Source organism: Cyclopterus lumpus, chromosome 3, assembly GCF_009769545.1.
Source record: "Cyclopterus lumpus isolate fCycLum1 chromosome 3, fCycLum1.pri, whole genome shotgun sequence".
Classification (NCBI taxonomy): Eukaryota; Metazoa; Chordata; class Actinopteri; order Perciformes; family Cyclopteridae; genus Cyclopterus; species Cyclopterus lumpus.
Window position 1 is genome coordinate 19,969,448 of NC_046968.1, and position 21,633 is coordinate 19,991,080.

The window sequence follows — 21,633 nt, forward strand, 5'->3', positions numbered from 1 at the left end:
TCTTGAGCAACAGACCAAAGACAAACAAGAGAGGTGGGCAGGGTGGGACGGGAAGGAGACTATCCCAAAGATGAGCGACACAGCCCACCTAGTTGTATCCCATGATTAGCCCTTTGTGTCTAGGCGTTCTTGGCTCTAATCAAACGACTGAGGGAGGGATAATGGCTAAAAATAATGGCTCAGAAAGGGGTGGAACAGGGTCAGTGGGTGGGCCAGACAAGGTCTTTGTACTGCCCTCCCCCCTAATTAGTTGACATTGTGGGAGGAGGAAGGAGGGGATGTAGAAGATAGAGAAATAAAGGGGAACAAGGGAACAAGAGGAGGAGGACAACAGAAGAAATCATAGAACTGTGGAGAGAAGATGGAGGAGGAGGTCGAGAAGATGATCGTCCTGTACGATCTCATGCAACAGATGGAGACCAACAGGGGAGGGATTTGTTTGGAGAGCAGTGAGTGGTGCAGGGCGCTCAGGTCCGCTACGGTTACAGCACATCTGACACGATACACACAGTTTGATGGAAACTGACACACCGTCACATGCATTTCAACACAACTAAACAAATGCCTAGTCAAGCTGCTGAACGCCCTCAGGTGTTCCTTTGAGCTGCACCAGTCCCACTGTTTAATTCACAATAACTTGAATTATAAATGTACCAGCAGCCATCATGACTACATTAAAATGTTTACACAAACAGTTCAGTGCAGTGGAAGGGTTAATGGGTTCATGAGCAGTGAATGTGGTCCTATTTTAATTATATTACGAACTGTGATGACTCTAATTTACTGGATCTTATCGAGCATCTTGGTGTTGAATAACTTTTTGAATGCTGCTTTGCCTTACTCTGCTTTACAGAGTCGATAACATGGTAGTACAGTAACATTATAGTATTGATGCTAACATTTGAGGAGGCTCCTCAGGTGACAACATTTCTCAAGTGTAATAGATTGATTATTTTTCCACCGAAAAAGCCTCCTCTATACTTCAGTCATTTTCAGGCATTTTCGCCATTTATTCAAGAGAAGCTGAACAACCAGGGAAATCTAGCCAATGCTTGGAGATTTAAAAAGGTTGTTTTATGAGCCTTGCTGATACTAAACACCCAAAGAAATGAATTGCCTTCCTTTCCCTGCTTTATGATTAGTTTCAGGCAACAATAGTAACATTGAAAACTGCACAAAAACCATTGGGGTGGTGTATTCTGTTGATCCTCTGGTGAAAACACAAGCTTTTTCTTTAAAAAACTTTTCAACGTTCTGCAAAAGTGGGGATCCAGAGCTGATCCTCGCCTTTAAAGGACCATGGGCAGGTTTGATTGCCTGTACCATAACAATTTCCACATTTGTATTGACATTAATCCACAACATAAATGTGCCAGTGAAATCTGCACATAATGAAACCGCGATGAACACAATTAAGGCAGAAGTGACTGAACAACTTCTTGCAAGTTTGGTTTAATCACACCTTCCTTTCTCAAAGGAGCAGCAACACTATGGCCAATAACACACAAGCCCATTATTTATTGTAGGTCAAAACCATTGTTTAAAACAAAAATAATGGATAAGCCACAACGTGACCATAAAGCATCCAGACAGGCACCATGAGGCTGCAGTGGGGAGGCTTGGAAGGGCTCAGCAACCATCAAATCAGCCTCCAAACACCATCCCAGTGGACAGAGCTGCCAGCCGCAGCCAACGACAGCTCCCAGCATCCTGTAAACACTGTCCATCTTGGCTACCTTTTATTTGAAAGGTGTGACAAACAACGGCAGCCCTGCATTGTAAACATGTGAGCTCATGACTGGTTTGAGTTGCACAACTGCTGAATTTGTCCTGAAAATTTGAGCAGAGTGGAACCAAAATGCACTTTGACACAAAATAAACCATTACTGGTCACTGGGGGAGCTGCACTGGGAGGTCATGGGCTTTACCAAACTAGTAGACGGGTAGAAGAAAGGGAGGGTCAGACAGTGGAGGGGCAACAGTGAGGTGGGGTTGGAAAAGGAGGGGTGCTGGCTGCAGTCTCAACTCCCAATACTTTTGAACAGAAATAGGGCACACGATCAGATAATCCAGAGAAAACAAACTTTACGTATAGGTGGCTCCAGGACATGAGAGATGGCGATTAGGTCAAAGGAAAACAAGGGGATGCCTTTTTGCTGATTCCTCAGAAGTTAGGTTTGCACAGCAGGAGGTTGTATTTATTTACATGATGGTGAGGAGCTTGTGAGCCAGCATTGACAGGGAATCAACTTCACTCCCTCTGCACCAAGCTTGAACTATTCTAAATTGCCCCGACACCAGAATAGCATTTATATACACATTTATTTGCTGTGTCAGTATAAGAGCACAAAGTGCTGTTCACTGGGCCTCCACACTGCTGAGGAGCCATGAACCTGTGATAACTCAGAAGCAAAAGGATTCGAAGCATTCAATCAGCCAAGATGAACAGAAGAAACTAAAGCTTGCTTCTAACACAAGCGTCAATCTGTCCTCCCTACTAGATCTTAGCAGTATGTGTTGTGATTATATTTCGCTCTAAATGTGTAAGATATATTGAAGGACTTCCAGTTATAACAAAGCCAGGAGACATTTTTACCTTCACAGATAGTTGGCTAAAAAGTCTTATTGGAACATAAGTTCATAAAAAAGGAGAACATATATTTAATACAATGACCTTATTGGCACAGACCTTGATCAATCTCATCTTTCAATGTCAAGGATCCCATATATAAAGGATAAAGGAGACCAAATATACTGTAAATCAATGGGATGCAATTCTACAGTTGAGTCTACAGAAAAAGGAACAGCATTGCCAGTGTCTGTAACAGTGACAGCAGCCAGTTTATTGACTGGAGTGGATACGTGATCTGAGCGCTCTGCAGGGGGACGTCTTGCCCTTTGACCCTGCAGCCCTCAGGCATGGCCCTTGTGCATGTTGGCAGATGTGACTTACTGGAGCAGACTTTCCTGCAGTGTGACAGCTTGTTACCCCCCTCGCCCCCCTGCTCCTCCCCTCCCCTGCACGCACTCACACAGACCCAAACACGCAAGCTCCGCCTCTGGTGCCTCCTCTCCTGTTGCAGCACCTCCTCTTCACTCCAACCCCACAATCTCTCGTCTCTGGGGAGATTCATTAACGGGCCCCAGATCCTCCCTCACCAATGACTGGCACCATCAACCACCTATCCACTCCGCCCCTCTGCATGGATGATGGGTGAACTGCTTTCTTGGAGAATGGTTAGAGACAGCTGGAGAGAGGGAGGAGAAAGAAGGTCAGTGTATGTCTCTGGTTATAAACACAATAGCAACTTGTGTATCCATCTTGTCGGCCCTTACTAATTCAATACAAAGAGAGGGAAGAGGAGTAACACATTGACAGTAGTAACATGGTTTAGGGGTGCTCATCAACGTCCACTGCTCTAAAAATCTGATTCCTCTCCAGGTGATAGGACCTCTCTCTGACGTCATGAATATGAGTCTTTCACTAAACTTGAAGTCCTAAAAAAACACAAGGAAAACCTTTTAGCCATTTAGTGTATATATATATATATATTTTTTTTTTTTAATATGAGTGTTAGGTAATATGCTCATCATTCCAGATGTAGAGAGTTTTTTGCCAGCATAGCAGAGCTGTAAGCCATAAGATATCATCATCCTCACCATGTGCATATCTAGCTCTGCCGTGGCTAAGTGGAAGGAAAACAGTGAGTGCTTGCCAGAGAGAGGTGTCACTTGTTCTTAGTATTAGCAGTAGAGTAGATAAGAAAACAGATGGGACAGGGAAGGTCAGAGGGCCATGCTACGGCTGACAGGTTTGTTTATTTGGGCTGTCTCTGATATCCTGCTTTCCCCCTCCACACCCCTCGCTGACTCTGCCTACAGCATGACCTGGAAGTGACCATGCAGAGATGGATCAAGGCCACTTTTCACCAGAGAGTCAACACTACCCACCCCACTCAGGCCAACTCAAAACACATGGGGCAAGTGTGGGCGTATTACACTTCTTTGACAAGAATAACAATTGACTAATTTGTACTCACATTTTAGCAGCATTTAGATACTGTAGGGGGCATTTCAACCAAAACAAACATGGCAGACACCAATAGCAAATATACATATCAGATAAAAGTGATGGAAACAGTGTTTTAAAAAAACAGCTGACATGTTACCATGTAATTATTAAATGTATTTATAGTCTTAAAGTTGTGTTTGATTATTGCAGGAAAAAGAGCTTTAATAACAGTCCAAATATCAGCTTTCCCTCTTTCTTCAAGTCTGTGTGAGGTCTGAGGTCCTTATTCCTGAGGTAGGCCAGAGCTGATAACCCCGCCCGGGCACCAACAGATAAGAGCATTCAGTGAGATCCCACTAACACTGAGCTAAAGAGGCTCTGTAGGCAAAAGGAAGATAAACTGGATCCAACAGATTCCAGGAGATTCTCTCAGTCGGCATTTCCTTTAATGACAGATGCCAAAAACAGATGGTTGAAGTTAGGTACCCAAATATATCACAAAAGGGGTTCCACCTAAAAATATATTACACATCTCAAATGTTCTGATTTTGTCACCTACGTCATTGCATCCATGCCCGGCCCGTTGAGAGGAGTGTTCTGTTCGTTCCATTTAGTCTCATAACCTAAATGGTCGTGCTTGTGTGTAATTATTTAAAGAAACTGCTGCTAATACTAGATTGATGAGGTGCGTGGTCAGAATTCCCCATGATACAAACTGAACATCCCTACATTTTGCAATCTGAGATCTTCTAACGTGATCTCATCCCTACTCGTCATACTTTGCAGCTTAGGCAGTCACTATAATGATGCTGCGAACTGCCTCGATGCAGAAGGTTTGCACGTGGTTTAGTTGTGAAACAGTTGCGGTTAGATTTTGGCAACGAAACTCCGTCATGGTTTCAAGATCATGGTTTGTGTTGAAATAAGTTTGTTACGTAACCTAAGTTACGGAGGAAATGTCCCTTGGCTCAGTGGCTCAGCGTCGATGGCATTAAGTCCTCACTATAAATAAATAACTCAACTTTTGGTTTCAAGCGGAACTCCAACTTCAGTAGCCTGGTTGAAAGTCCTGTTTGTTTGACCCAATCGGTCCCACCTTGAGCAAGCTTTATATGTTAATACCACATCTATTGTTATGATAATTAGGTTTATGTTGGAGTTATTTAAAAGCCTGATGTCTCAAATCTACGCTAAAGGGTGCCTTGTGCATCCGTATGAAGACACTGAAGGCTACATGTCCTGCTGCAAGGCATTGTGGCAATTTCCTGATTTTTGTTCTGCAGCTGACCGTTTGCTGACCCTTCGAGCAAATAGAAATCTTTCCCAAAGGCATCAATATAGAATCATACGTGCGTTCTACAACTGCTGTATAAACACAGAGACAAACATTTTGTTATTTGCATAATTTTAGAAGCAAAACAGCCAACATAACTCCAACCGAGCCAGGAAAGTAAACTGTATAGGCAGCTGCAAACAAAGTTGAGCCCCCACCACAGAGAAGCTGGGAGTTCAGTGCTAAGCTCAACGGCACCTTGAACTACAAGATAATTTTAGCAAGCAAGAAGAAAGAAAAAAACAGAAGACAAGCAGGCTTCTTCGTATTGTAAATCTATGTTTGAGTGGTTCCAAGATAAGAGGAATGGCACCAGACAGTTTTGAAGAAGGGGCACAACACATACACTTCTTCAATTCTTCAGATGTACCATAGTGGATGGGATGTAATCCCTTCAGTTCTAAACAGACGAGGGGAAATCAAAAACAAAGCAGCGCTAAAAACAACCAAAACATCTGCAGGGCAGCCGGGCCAAGGCAGAGGGGATATCAAGCACACCCAGATTCAGCCAAACAGATGGTTTGTCTCCGCCATCACTCTTACACACACATACCCTGCTCAGACACACACTCACACTTGCTCCCACACATGAGACGCCGAGCCTGGGAGCGGCACGCTGCCGACCGGGAGGGTGCATCTTAGAATGTGTGCTTGAAAAATGGAGATGAAATCAAACAGTTCAACCCTCTATGTGCCCACATTAAGTCCACATGTTGTGCAATTTGAAATAAACACATGTGACCACAGATGGATACAATAATAACACACATCCATGCCCTTGCTTCTTCCGTGTAAACTCAAATAATGTTTTGGTTAAGTGTCTTAAAGTCCCTGTACACAGCATGGAAGGAGGGACAGTGTGTTAATTAACTGCTAACAAACACATGGACAGAATGAGTGCATGCAGCAGCAGAGCTATGCAGAGTGGGTGGTGTTTGCTGGATTTCTTTCTCCCGGCCTTTCCCTCTTTGCCTCCGTCTCCCCGTAACATGCTTCAGTGTGAAGCAGACCTGTTCAGACAGTGAGGGCCGACTCCTGTTTAGACTGAGACGGCGCCAGTCGTCCTCTCACTTCGCCTCAGCAGTGACAGGTGAGAGCCTTCAGCTGACTATCATCACACTCACTACTGACAACCCAGCGACACGGTGCAGTCGATCCATCACGCCTGTCACACAGAAGGCATCTATTTCTGTTAAGGAATTAAGGAGGAAAAGTATTTTCTCACTTGTTTTCTAACTTTTCCTTTTGTTTTTGTGAATTAAACATTAGGAAAACAAAGAAAGAACCCATTTTGTGAGAACACATTTGAGCAAGTAACCCATTTTTAAAGTAAATTGAGTTTTCTACTCGGAAGCGGACTAAACAAGTTTCAGCTCATGTCTCAAGAGTTCTCCAAGACCTAATGGATACTGTGATAAAGTAAGAATGGATCTATTTTGTTTAATTTCACATTTGATTGGGAATATACTGTATGTTGACACAACAAACACACAAAGGTGCTTTTAAGTCAGATCCCAAAGAGCAACGACATAGAAACAGTGTCTGTAGCTTTTAAAATTGTGTCTCGTATGATATGTGTGAATTAATGGGCATTGATGCAGTATCCCAAATCTGTGAGGCAAAACCATGTGTTCACTTATTCTATTCTTTAGGTATTACTGTGTATTTGTGCTTTCATGAATTCTGCTGATGAACTCAAAGTGAATCAGCAGAGCTCTTTCTCTCCTCATTATTACAATATGTTTGAGTACGATCTCTGTTGCACAGCAAGAACAAGTTCTCTATCTACTTCTCTCTCACAAACACACTGCATGAGGACAAACACAATAATTATAATGCACAATCCTCTGAAGGTGGCTCCAACTGTTCTTTTTTTCTCTTTCTTATTTTTAGAGACTAATTATTTATGGATTAAAAATATAAATAGGGAGACATGTACAGGTTAAGATCCATATAATATGAATATCAATAGTTTGAATGTTATGTTGATGTAAAACTGGAAAACAAAACATAAGACACGATTGGATTCTAATTGGTCATAAGCTGCTTATTGTTGATCATTGTTTTTATTTAACCATTTAAAAAATAAATGCCAACCAAAATCCATCAGATAATTATAAATGTGTAATGTGTGTTTTGGAGAGAATTATTTTACTTGTGGGTGAAACCCTTTTTGCATTCAGTAAGTAGGGTTTTGCCATATTTGCTTAAGTTTTGAGCAACATTTATGTTCCAGGAGGCTAAAACCAAATCAGTTGGGATTTAAATAAATGTGTTTTTAAAAAATTTTAATGCAACTATTCCAGCTCAAACCTGCCAGAAATTGTGAACCAGAGTTTTAGACGTGCCCAGCATCATGAAGGTGAAAATTACACTGTTCCGCCACGACAGCTTTACAATCCTCAAGGTTAAATGAGGACCAATTGCGAAGCAATATATTACATCGAGACCGGTTCCAGTTAAATGGGCTGACGGTTATAAATATTAGTAATCAGCCAGGGCAAAGAGGGGGAAAACACATGGCTTCAAAGCTGAACTAATAATCAATTAATCAAAACTGTCCCTACATTCACCCCTTACTGGGATTGATGCAGACAGCCCCTGTCATAAAAAGAGATCGCTGAGGAATTTGGATTTAATGCTGCTTACCAGGCACTGACAGAGCACATATATCTGTTTGATAGCCATTTTGAGTAAATGTACTCACTGCATTACATGTAGTGACCCAGTCATGCTATGAGAAATGTTTAGCTTAAATGGCATGGTTTGTTGTCATGTAGAAATGAAAATGTGTAGTCGTATGAGCCTGCTCGTAAAATACAAGTCGGCCACTGTCATGACTCCAAATGACAAAACAGGCCATTTATTAAAATGGATTTTCATAAAGCACCATGTCAAATGTAATGTAATGTGTTATAACAATAATAATGTATTGTAGACACAAACAGAATAAAGAGTGGTGACTATTACTAGCTGTAAACAAAGCAGGTCCTGGAGTTAGTGATGAAAATAAAGTGTGAGACAAAAGTAACACAGTAAGTGGCAACAAACGGCACGTGGACACAGTCATTGTCTCACAGGTAACATGGCAGCCCGGTATACACAACTCCCTGCTGTGCACGCTCTTTCGGTGGGCTGGCTCTTACACACGCACACACACGCACACACACACACACACACACACACACACACACACACACACACACACACACACACACACACACACACACACACACACACACACACACACACACACAGTGACCCACCTCCCTCTCTCCTTCATTCCCCTTTTAAAGCCTCTAAAAGCCCTTTCTATTTAACAGTGGGCCTGGGGCTGTGAGTGACAGGGAACAGAATGGACCTTATGTTGTCACTTTCTTAGCACTGTGGCCTGGAGGGAGGCCTGGCACAGCAGTCTGCTCCTGGTGGCAGAGTGGATGGTGTGAGGGGAGGACTGTGGTAGAGAGGAGGGGGGTGGGCAGTCCACCACGGACCCGCAAGGGCACAAACATAAACCTGGCTTCAAATTTACTCAGAAAGTGTAGCCTGAAGGGAGGCCTGGCACCGCTTCCTGTCCTTTTGTATTCAGAATTAATGGAAGTGAACATAGATTTGCCTTGGTTGATTGACATTTGCCCAGAAATAAATAGAGATTAATGGGAAAATAATGGTAACAAGCTTAGTGGAATATAATGTCAAACCTTAACCCAAACCACAGCTTCACGGTGGTTTTGGAAAGAGACCAGAGAGAAACACAAGATTGCTTTTTTGCATTTTGCCTCCATGTGATAGCCACAGAAGAGATTCCACAGGAAATATAAAGAAAGAGAGATGACACTAATTAATGGTGGGGAATTGAAGTTATACAGTATGCCTTGTACCACTACATAATGGAAAAAAATATATATTTTGGCATAGACAGCTATCAGCATCAACGGAAACAAGTGTCAAATAGATACTGGTCCATTGTTTGGCCCCCATCTATGACTGCCTTCACCTATTAAAAATATGAATCACTCACTCAGGGTTTGGTTACAGACTTCTTTCACTGTGGGTCTATACAACCAGCCAACATGGGTCCAACATTGGCTCAACATTCAGGTATGCAGTGAGACGAGACATGTGACTTTGACGGATGGCCGGGTGTTGACAATGAGTGGCAGGTAGACTACCTGTTTCACAGTTCACTTGGAGATTCATTAAGCATTTTGGACAGGCTTCTTTGGAAAGGTTTTGCTCTGGTGTAACCTGATCCCTGGCCTGAGGGATACTGTAATGTTTTTACATGAATCGCCCTAAAGTATGGGTGAGCGCTCTGTCACAGGCCAGAGGAGAGAGGAAAGAGCAAGGAGGAGAGGAAAACATCCTTATCTCTCTGCTTCTCTAATGACAAATGGCTCATCCAACAATGCACTCTCCATTCAAACCAGGTTCTCAACTTTTTTTACATCTCCCCTTCGTCCCCATGTTGTGACAGGCATCTAAATTGATTAAGCTGTGCCCCAGGATCTGACACTACAGCGTGTTGCCTTCTATTTGTTGATTACTATTGATTTTCTTTGATACTTCATTTAAAAATCAATAGCCACAGCAGAAGAAAAATAGGCGGAGTTTACACATACTTTAACATACTATTGTGCAAAAGATAAGGCCGCAGTTTTGGCAGTAGCAGCCAATTACGAGGAAAGCTCTTAACAGGTGAAAGAGAGAGGCCCCTGATCGATTCTAAGCTTTCTTGTCCAATCACAGAAAGTGGCCATAAATTAAAGCGCATCTGTTTTGTTTTGAAGACAGCCATGAAGCATGGCTGCAACTTTTTTTTTCTTTTCTTGGTATCCTTTACTTCTTATATACAGCCCCCACTTATTAAATAACTGCTTCATTCTCCATCATTACATGACAGACAGAAAGGACAAGTGTCAAATAACAGGCAAACAGCGTGTCTACAGCATGATATATCAGTGAAACTTGACCTGTCCCACTACATTTGAATTTACAATGGGAGTGAGAAGTAATTTACAGTAAGTTATGTTATTCTACTCCTCAGATCAGCCACTCTAGCTGTATTGCTCCAGAGTTATTATGTATGAGGCTTTTGTGTTTTTTCCATAACATTCCGTAACATTATTACTTGTAGCATTATGTGCCATTTCAATTTGATCAAACAACATCGAGGGGCAACAAAGATGAAAGCGAGTGACGGATTGCAAGCAAAAAAACTAAAATGCATTCAATTGTTGGACGCCGTTGAGGCTCACTTGACATCTGCCTTCTGCAGTGACACAAACTTGACCTTTGCCGAGAGGCGGATCTCAATTCTTCACTTTTCTCCATGACAAAACATATAATATAACAGCTTCTTCCTATCAAACATACTGGGTCTAAACAAAAAAACTGAGATGAAAATACAAACACATCGATTTGAAAAGTGAATTTCTTCTGTACACAAGAGAAGAGAAAACTGGGCTGAAAGGTAATGTACGTGCCTTTTTTTAAATGAATTAATTAGATGTTGATTCAGTCCAGACAAAAACTTCTCAGCACAATTAGTCTCATTTTATTGATTGATTTCTTATTATTTACCTTATTAGTGAGTCTGTTAACAGTACATAAGGTTATTAATATGATTTTGAATAATACATCTATTTAGTCTTTAAAGTGTCCAAGTTGAATAAGCAATCTAATTGTTATTTGTTCTAACTTCTAATCTTTAGTATGTATTTGTACTTTATAATTGACTATAACAATTAATTGATCATCAACATTATAGTCAAGTTAACCAATAAAATTAGTTGGGCAACTTAATTGAAAACATTTATAAATTACTCATCACATATTACTCAGTTAAAAATACTACTGTAGGAGACAAATACTATGTTTTGGATGTATTTACTGACTGTCAACAACTAGCTGTATTATCTCCAATGGCTTCACACACTCAACAGCACTACAGTAGTCCTGTCCTCACAATGAATGTGGCGTTCACACTCTCACCACTGACTAAAGTTAGAAAGCCAGGAAGCTAATAATGCACAACATGAACCTTTGGTTGATCTGAACACTCTATCCCTCTATGTTTTTCTCCCCGTCTATAGCAATGCATATCTGTCATTTATTCTCATTCGCACTAATCCTTTTCTCTAATTTCGCTCTCATTCTCACATACCCCCCCACCCCCACAGCCCCTGTGTCAGCCCATGCCCAAACTCAAGCATGCAGAACAGAGCAGGCCGGTCTTCTCTAGCAGACCAGAACGCTCTGTTCTCAGAGTTCTCACCTTTCACCCGGGGTGAACGTGAGGCGGCATCACTCGGTCCCCTCCCTGAGGCCCGCGGAGACCAGAACACAACACCAACCTGACGAGTCGAGCTTTACTACGGAGAGTCAGTGGCACGCTGAAAGACAGAAGCTTGGAGAAGAAACCAGGTAGAACCAACATGTAACTGACATCATCGAAGAGACACAGCGATGACATGGAGACATCAAAAGAGTTTAGGCGTCTCATTGAGGCAGTGTTAGTGTGTCAAATACAGATCCCTCTGTGTGTGTGTGTGTGTGTGTGTGCATACCATATAAGATCCAATAATTTATGTTTGGTATGCAAAGTCTTCCTGCTGTACAACCATGGAAGATTTCCCAAATAAATCATGTCTTTTCATTTGTAGATCAGCGAAAGACTGATTTAATTTGTAAATCACCCCCAAAATATGCAGTACATCACAAGTCAACTCTACTTTTAAATGTGTCTGTGATGTTCATTTGTCAATTGTTGTGTCTTAAGCATTGTTGTGTCACTTCAGCGACGTGAGTTTATATCTTAGCCCAATCTTACAAACTATTTCTGTCTAGTCAACTAAAACATCACCTGGGTTTTTTTTAGTTCAGCACAGTAACTTCTATGCTTCTTGTAAACTTTATAACATTATTAGATTACCATAATACGTCCGTGAAATGTGTGTGTGCTGCCCTGTATAATGGTGTGAGCACATGTGTGTGTGCCAGCGATAAAGCTGCGACCTTGTCCCTGCCCCCTCCAGCAGGAGTGACAGATGCTCAGTAATCTGTGTGAAAGGCGATCCACCACTTAATGGGATTGTTTCTGTTACACCTTAAAGAAGAGGCAGCCATCAGACCAGAGCTGCGCAGTCATCTACCATAAATGCTGTCCTGGGACCTCAGGTGGACATAGCGGATGAAGAAACACCACACGCGTGTCAGAGGGCTTCACACCTCTGAATCATAAAACAGTGCAGAGCTCCCCTCCCTGCAGAGTGCATTGTCTTAAAACAGATGGCTGACATATTGACAAGGAGCAGAGAGATGATACGGTTGAAAAGTGTGAAACCACTTGAAAATATGGAAGCCTGATTGCCACAGTTAATGGATATGTTTTTGAGGTGCTGTCAAACAGGTGTCTGATAAGACGAGACCCAAAATGGAAAATATGTTACTATTTGGGATCAACTGGACACTTTTAGGTCCTTGACACACCCTAATACACCCACATATTGTTCCTGTAAAGCTGGGTAGTACTTTATTCACTGTTCCAATGTAGCATAGGAGTGGTAACACAAGTTAATGATGTGCTAACGTCCTCTGCTAATGTTAGATCCACAGGTTTTTACACAGAAACGTAATGTTTTAGAAATCTCCCTCCAACCTCTTCGGGTAATGAGTATTACTATTACATAACGTTTTTACCAAGAGTATAGCTCAAAATGCACAAACTTGGCCTGAAAATTAAGAACATCCGATATGATTGCATTAAAGTCTATGGATCACAACTGGATAGTTATTGGACCAAGGTCAGAGCTAGCCAATGCTACGTTGTGATTGGTCAGTCTGTGTTCTAGGGGCAGGACTTCGCAAAAGGTCAATGAGCTTCAGCAGATTTAGCTTCTTTTGGACAGAGACAGGCAAGCTGTTTCTCCCTGCTTCCCAAATGTGTATGAAGCTAACAACTACAAGTGCATGCTTCATAGTTAATGTACAGACAGAGTGGTATTGGTATTCTCATCCAACTCTGGGCAAGTATGCAAATAAGCATATTTCCCAAAACGTTGAGCTATTCCTTCAAAACCAGTCCTCTCCTCACCAAGACACCCAACCTGAGACAGCGAGGGTGACAATAGAGACATTAACCCACACACAAAGACAGCAAGAGGGAACGATACAGGAGAGAAAGACAGAAAAGGACGACAGCATCTTTATCTTTCCCCTCTCATAGTAACATGAGAAGGAGTTTCCTTCCTTCCTTCCACCTATGGCAGCAGTAAATCTGTCCGTGTCATAATGCCCAGCGTGTCAAAATGATATGTTTGACCACCTCCAGGACAAAAGCGACCCTGGATGGATTTCCTCCCAGTGAGAAATGACAGATTGAGCCACGCGGCTCAACGCTCCTCTTCAAAAGGCCGCGACTATGTGTCACCTGTGTAGAATGTAAAGACACGTTGGATAGAGTTTCACAGCAGACTTCTTCTATTCATGCTTATGATTGCTTTGTTTGGTGGACAGATTTCAGTGTCCATAGGGGATGGTGAGGTGGTACCTCTGCTTTATAAATGAGCCGTTGCTTTGTCAGCACAGGAGTGGAGTTATCTCAAGTAGCAGCTTAAAGATTAATGGACCGAGATGATTATCAATGACACCACAGTATGGTGATCGGGCCAAAGAGATACTGTACCTACAGAAGAGTGAATAAATTAAGAATACAACAGATTAGTGTTGACACTTTGTGGAGCCTCTGCTGCCACACTGAGTGACAAGCTAATGGGTGTCTTTAGATTTATAGTTGTGGTAATGTTATTGCGGGCAGTTGAATTTTGAAAAGGCAGCAAATAGCCTTCCCTATATCCATGTTTTTTTTCTCCATTCATCCAAAATGATTCCACACATTACTTAGTCATGATTATTCAATCCAAGTGAAAGTATGTTTTAAAAACACCTCCTACTAAGTACATAACACAAACGGTAGTGCTTTTAGACTGCAATTTTTCATATTTGTTCTTTGACATTGTTATTCCTTTATTTGATAAATCCAGTTGATATATGAGATGACATGTTTGGAGAGAGAGAGATGGAGAATGACATGCCGCAAAGCTCACTGGCTAGACGCAAACATAGCCGGTGCCATTGCCCCAATGAGATTATATTATTGGTTTCAATCAGTAATATTAAATAAATTAACGATATAATATTTTAAAGAGCAGTTGCTGTGATTATTTTTTGCATATGTGTTGTGATCATAGCTGGATGTTAAAGTCAGCTCTCACCATCACTGTTCACTCAGAATGTGGACTTTCAATATTCACATTTTGACAGAACACCAATTTTGAGACTTAATCTACAGTTTGGTTATTGGTCCCTGATCCCAGGATGGTGGCCCGTTATTGTTAAAATATGTTAATATCCCTATGATATTAAAATGTATTGATATCAATAATTTAGTTTTAGTACTTGCTAATAACCAAACACGTTCCTGCCAGATCCCAATGGCTGATTATAATTAGTTAAAAATAACTCTTCATTTTTCTCCATGTTAGTTTCCTGTCTAGGAAGACATAATATACAGTATGAGCCACTGAGGCCACTTCATGATGTCTTCATGCGAGAAGAATGACAAGAAGAACAGCATCTCTAAATACAGTGGCTGAACACACTTTAGCTGAACACTCCTGGTACTCGTGAGTAATTCATGTATTTGAAATCAGATTTAAAATCTGTCTTTACTGTGACAGACAGAGAGACAGATGCACAGTTGAATGAGTGAAGACCTAAGGGTCACAGTGGAGGGGTGTGGGGCCACAGATCAGGGGTCCCGTTCCTTCTCCAGCCTTTTCAATTAAGCCCCAGCATACTAGTAACAATTTATGAACGTGACCTTCCAACTCTTCAGCTCCCGCACTCAGCCCCGGAGCCAACCTCTCCCACCCCCCAACTACATCAAACCAACACCCAGTACCCCCCTGACCCTCTGACCCGCAACGCATACCCCATCTCGACAAGACAATCGTAATGACACACATGCAAAAGCGTGTGTATTATGTATGTACTCATACCAGCCCAATTGTGCACACACACTCACACACAGAATCGTGTCCCCTGCGTTTACATCAAGGGGTCAGCGGTTATTTTTCAACACAGGCTCAAAGGTGAGTAATAAAAAAATCCAATACAGTAAATGCACGGGGTCACCAGCATATCAATATATAATACAGAAAGGGGACAGATGACAAGCCATAAGCCGATAGAAAGCGATTGAATTCTCTGTTTCTCCCTATCTTGCTATCTCTGAATGCATCAATCTGCAGCTGTTGATAATTGAATTAAGAAGAAGACGTGATTAACAAGTTCTTCAAAAAAGCTAGAATTGCCTGCAATCTGACGCCCGCAGACCTTGATGGGCTTCTTTGGAGGCAAAAACTATTTGTGACATCTCCACAGTTCAGCCAGCTGTCTTCATTTTAATTAAAAATCTTTCACGGTTGTAAGAGTTATGGAAGGTACATGGAGGGCTTCTGGCAGCGGCCTGACTGAAATACCACATAACAAATTGTGTGTGCGAACAGAGTAAGCAACAGCTACATCAATCGGATGTGACGAAGGATATGATTTCCCAAAATGGGGGCATACCAAGGCAGCCAATGCTCAGTAATGCCGGAGAACTTTATTGAAACTATGAAACTTTATATGATATTATGGGACCTGTTGTAATTAACCTGAGTTCATCGCATTACCAATAACTTTATTGCAGTGCTGTTTGACTTTGGCAGGACTATTATTGATGTGTGTTTCATATCTTGACTTTGAATCAACCTGAAACATGCTGTCATCATCAAACATCTATTTAAAATATGACATAGAAAGAGAACTTTGGTGCTGCCTCTGGTTGTGAACAGTTTTATCATAAACATGCCCTGCAGTTGCAGTCTGTGTGCTTGAAGATATTGGTCCGTATGCATGCAGAGAAGATAGGTTGGAATTTGATTAACTCTATTCATTTTGGAAGCTTACTTCTCCTTATTCACATATACCTGCAGTGAACCATACAGATGTATGTGATTAAGTGTGATCCTTAAAGCTCTTCTTTTGGTCAGCTTGACAAACCAAACAAGTGGCTTTAATACTGTGTGAGCTGACACTATATGAGGATTCAAACGTCTGTATTCATGTGCAGTACATTCACAAAAGAAAATGTTATTCAGCTGTTGACTTCCAAACATCATGCTAAACTTTAAACTCTGTAGTTCCATGAATTGTAAATAAATAAATAAAAAATATTGAGCAAACATTGTTTTAGCAAGGGAGAGATCTGGAGAACATTTTTTTTTCATGTAAAAAAATATAATTCTTAATGTTGGGCTCATGTCTGATTGTCCATTCTATGTATTATTGTATAAAAAAAGAAGACAGAACAAGACAAATTAACTCCCGTAACACGCACAATCATCTGCATAACATTGACACTGGGCAAGGCGAGCGTTAGACACATGAGGTTATTCATCACAAAATTAATTGTCAAATTAGTTCTGATCTCATTGCTTATTATGTCATGTCTGTGCGAGCCAATGAATATAAAAAGACAATATGATATATCTACAATAAACGGGCCGTGGCGATAATTCGAGGCACCTGTGTTTAATGACTATGTATGTGGGGCCATATTTGCAAATCATTTTAAATACCAATGAATGCGATATAACTGACAGACCTCGCCAACAATTACACCTTACCTCAGATAACATCATCTTCTTCAACCAGTAAGAGAGAGGGAAACATATTTCAAAATAGCTCTTATGCATGTGAATATATAAAAAGTATTTTTTTATGGTTGGTTATAACCAGATTTTTATTATGCAAAACAAATGTTACCTTCCACAACCAAACTGTTACGGCCTGTCATCTTCAAGTTCATTCTCCCAAGACCTCAATCACACTCCCTGCTGCTCCTTAATAGACTGAGGTCCTCTCAGTGACACCATAACTCACTCACACGTCTCTGCTGAGGCTATTGTCCTCTTTCCTTTATCACCGTACCAAGACTTTTCACCTTCTGCAGCAGCGACGAGGAATCAGACAATCTGTCATGCACTTGTTTTAGTTTTATTTGCAAGTCTTCACTTTGATTCTGTACCATGCTCAGGCCTCCAACACTAACACACTTTGTCATTATTGCCTTCACACAAGCAATCAGACATCAGAGGGATGCACCGAAGACCAAACACAGGCCTCGGTCATAATAGGGTCCGGTGCGGCGTATGTCATTTATGTGACCCTGGCAGGCCAGTGGAAGGGAAGTAATGAATTAGAGTGGAGCTTGAAAGGCATTAGAGATTAGGAAGCAGAGAGGGCTCCACTGAGGAACGACTGCAAGGTCAAAGGTTAGGCATATACCACCAACAGTTGTCAGACAACCTCAGCATGTTTATTAAGCAGAGATCTGCTTATAGTGGAATGGAAAAGGGAATGAATCGACTGGTTTCTACTGCAAAGCCAAAAGGGTGTGCAGGTGAACATTTAGTTTTTGCATACAGGAAGGCATGTACAGTATGTTGCCAATTATGGGACAATGATAACAATGTCTGTTATGGGACAGCTAAGTCTGGTAACTTTTCCGTCACTGTACTGTAAGGCAGCCTTTAAAACCAGGAAGACAATATCGAAAATCTAAGATGAAGATTTGTCTTATATCACATTATCCATATATTGCCCAGCCCTATTCGAATTTGACATTTAACCAAATATTTTACATGAAGAAACTTTGCATTGCAACGACACTAGAAGTTGTAGTAGACTTTCTCATGTGTACATCCAGCTATAAGGCCTCCTTTAAAACTAAATAAATGTGAGATTAATTGCTTTGTGGATCTGATCCTTCCCCTTTAGAATGTAAAGAAGCACTCTCAGGATCCTGACGAGGTATAAATTGTGCAATTCTCTGTGAGGAAAAACCCCATTCTCCCTCCCTGCCTGCCCCCATAGGTGCGATAAGTAAAGCATCCCCGTAAATCTGTGATCATCAAAGAAGTTCTGCTTCTAGCCATCGTAACTACAGACTCTGATCCGAGAGACAGAGGGGTCAGGAGTGCGGGGCGTCCTGACTCAGAGACTGTCAATAACTAACTCCTTCCCTGATCGTCAGCTTCATGCACCGGGTTCTTGTGACACATCGTCTTGTTATTCTTGCTGTGAAACATTACTCGGAGTACAGTCATCTGATAAAGTCGTAAATGAATAAATGGCTCCAGAAGTGGGAATCTGAGTAGGTCGGCCAGACTTGTTATGATGTCACTTCCTGCAGCAATTACAATACCATGATGTTTTTATGATGATGCGATTACTGTTAGTGATTATATTCTTGTGTTTTGTTTAATGCAAATCAAGTTTTGTGATTGTGAGATGAATGCATTATAGAGTACACATGTAACACATTTTAAGACCTTTACATTAGCAATGTTCTACTTCTTTGGTGACCCCATTATTTAATATTTATTTATTTTCTGAGGTATGAAAAAAACAAGTGAAACAGATGCTGGCTTTTACTTAAACTTACAATTCAGCCTGCATCACAGATAACTTGTGACAAACCAAACAAAAATGAAGGATTTCTAAACAAAGGAGAAAGGCACAAACAACATGTGTCATTGTCCAATCTGATTATTCCAATGGGCCATGTGTCTGAGCCAAGTGGGGCTTTGTGACTGAAATACAAATAATGGCACAGTACAAACACTCTAGCGCAAGATCATTTGATATCTTGCTTGTACAAATAATACAATTATGCACAATACAAATGATTGATTTGAAAAACAGCCTGTTGTCCATTCCGTGCCAATCTTATAAAAAACTGGTCCAAATTGTGACCTGCGTTGTCGCAAGAGAAGCATGAATGGTGCCACTTCTCTCCCAAGGCCGGCTGCGCAGCCGTGGCTAATGTCAATTAGCCAGAGTGGCTTAGTGACTGTGACCTAAAGATGATCGCTGGTGTCAGCTGCTGGCCAAGGTCATGCCACAATGTTAACAAGATTTGATCCTCTGAGCTCTCCGTTGCACTTTCCCTGCATCTCCCTGTTCATCCTTTCTGTGCGTCCCGTCTCTTGTAACAATATTTCACTGTCAGGTTTTAGTTGCTCTTGGTTTTTACTATTCACTTTGTCTCTCCTCCTTGCCCTTTGCGTTTCTCTTTGTCTCTCTCTCTCTCCCCCCCCCCCCCCCCCCCCCCCCTCCCCTCTTCGTCTACGGGATCATTTTAATCAACAAGATGCCGGGTGACATTCATTGTCTCACCCGTTCCATTTTGTTCCCTTGCAGATAAATGGAGCATGTTTTGATTTGTGGCTTGCTGTCCCTCCTCCATAAGCATAACCATAACATTAAATTTATCACACCGGCCACTTCATGTTCAATGAATGTAGTTAAATACTCATTTAAATATGTTCTCCGAAACAACAAGAGTACAGGGGGCCGACCCCTGTGTCAGTGCGTGTGCCAAAATACAATGTAAATGAAACATCCCATACTGTTGTTTGATGGCAGATCACACACAAGGAAATATTACAAGCACACAACAAATATTGCTGAATGCTTCTTTTGAGAAGGATTCAAACCAGCATTGCATGATTCATGGCACCAGTGTTTGATTTGATTTACTATCAGTATTATTTTACATAACAGTTTCACCAAAAGTATAGGAAGAACATCATCATGTGTCTGTTCTTTCTAAAACAGAAATTGACTGCTGGAAAAGTTTATTTATCATTTACAAATGCAAAACACACATGTACAATACAGAAATACAAACTTATACAATTAATAAGCAACATACCTACATGAACTTTGTTACTCTGTATCGTTACATGACATAGGAGGAAAACAACATGTATCATTAATAATGTTAATGAGGGTTGCACTCTATTTAGCTTTAGTAGTTTCAAGGCCCTGCCACTGTGAGTGCAGACTAATCGATAAGGCTTACTGATGCACTTAAATGGGACACAGCCATTCTGTGTTTCCTGCTATGATAAGTCAAAAATGTCTTTTGTGAAAAAGGGACATTGATTTGATTTCCCTTAAAGAAATATTGTTGCAATTATAATGAATTATATTTTAAAAGTAACTTCCTTAAAAAAAGTGTGTTCCTCCTATCATCTATTGCTTTGGACTCAGTACCGGCTCAAATGGCTTATTATTAGCTGAGACATTAGTTCGACCTTAGCCGTACCGCTGTTAGTCAGTACCTGCAGCCACTGATCCACCACCAGGAAACCCATTGATTTTCATCAGTCATACATACTAAATCCATCTCTGGTAAGTGATGCTGAGATCATCACTCAGGCTCAGTGAAAATGATTACTCAGCTCAATGAAGACATTTTAATTGTAAGTAAAAACAAATGCATTTCCTTATAAAGCAGTGGTCTGACATACAGGTATATGTGGAACCCCTTCCAAACACACACGCACACACTTACAAACACACACATTCCTTGTGGCAGCACTTTCGCAGACATCATATGTGTCCATTCGTCAAGCTGCCTTCGTTTACTGGTTTGTGCATTTAATGCAAACCCTTAAAGCTGAATGACACACACAATCACTATTAGAAAAGGCATATGAAAAATGCCATATATATATATATATATATATGAAAAATGGACACATATGATGTCTGCAAAGTGTGTGTATGAGTGTCACACACCGTATGCGAAAGTGCTGTCACAATGAAAGTGCGTGTTTGTAAGTGTATACGTATGTGTCTGTAAGCGGTTCCACATATGTCTGCCTGCTTGTCAGACCACTGCTTTATAAGGAAATGGGTTTGTTTTTACTTACAATAACCATTTTATAACCATAAAACACACACACACACACACACACACGCACCTTCTTTTGTTGGGCAGTGGGGGGGAAAGCAGTATCAGTATTATCTTCATCATCAGCAGCAGCATTAGAGGCATCGCCGGGGCTGTGCAGGTCTCACTCAGATGATGCGATTATCTGCTCCACTGGCCACTGTCTCCTGGCTGGTTGGCTGGCTAGAACACATTAGCGACCAAGATGTTTCTGCCTGGCAGAGCAAGGGCCAACGCTCCACATCGCTCCATTTTTGCAGCGCAGAGGGGAAAATGTGTCACATAACAGAGTGGAGACTTTTATGTGACAGTTCCTTATACCCCTTTGAGAACTTGTTTTATTTGTAGACCTTGTGAAAAGAAAAGGTTGTTTCATCTCTGGGTGAGGAGATGCCCTTAGGTCACCAATAACTTTGGGCATGGCATGATGGATTA

General features: G+C 41.3%; 2 long non-coding RNA genes across 5 annotated transcripts; one reads left to right on the forward strand and one right to left on the reverse strand.

The window, feature by feature from the left end:
- Positions 1-1,493: 1,493 nt before the first annotated feature.
- Positions 1,494-4,707, reverse strand: LOC117726211. The gene is made up of 2 exons (XR_004608976.1): positions 4,572-4,707; positions 1,494-3,248 (listed from the first exon to the last, which is right to left on the reverse strand). It is a non-coding gene; the product is annotated as an uncharacterized LOC117726211 (long non-coding RNA).
- LOC117726216 lies at positions 3,088-19,473 on the forward strand. 4 transcript variants are annotated; one of them, XR_004608978.1, is made up of 4 exons: positions 3,088-3,272; positions 3,883-6,435; positions 9,384-11,771; positions 12,461-19,473. It is a non-coding gene; the product is annotated as an uncharacterized LOC117726216 (long non-coding RNA). The 4 variants fall into 4 exon arrangements; XR_004608980.1 differs by having other exon boundaries at positions 9,384-10,818; positions 11,528-19,473; XR_004608977.1 differs by having other exon boundaries at positions 9,384-19,473.
- The last annotated feature ends 2,160 nt before the right edge of the window (positions 19,474-21,633 follow it).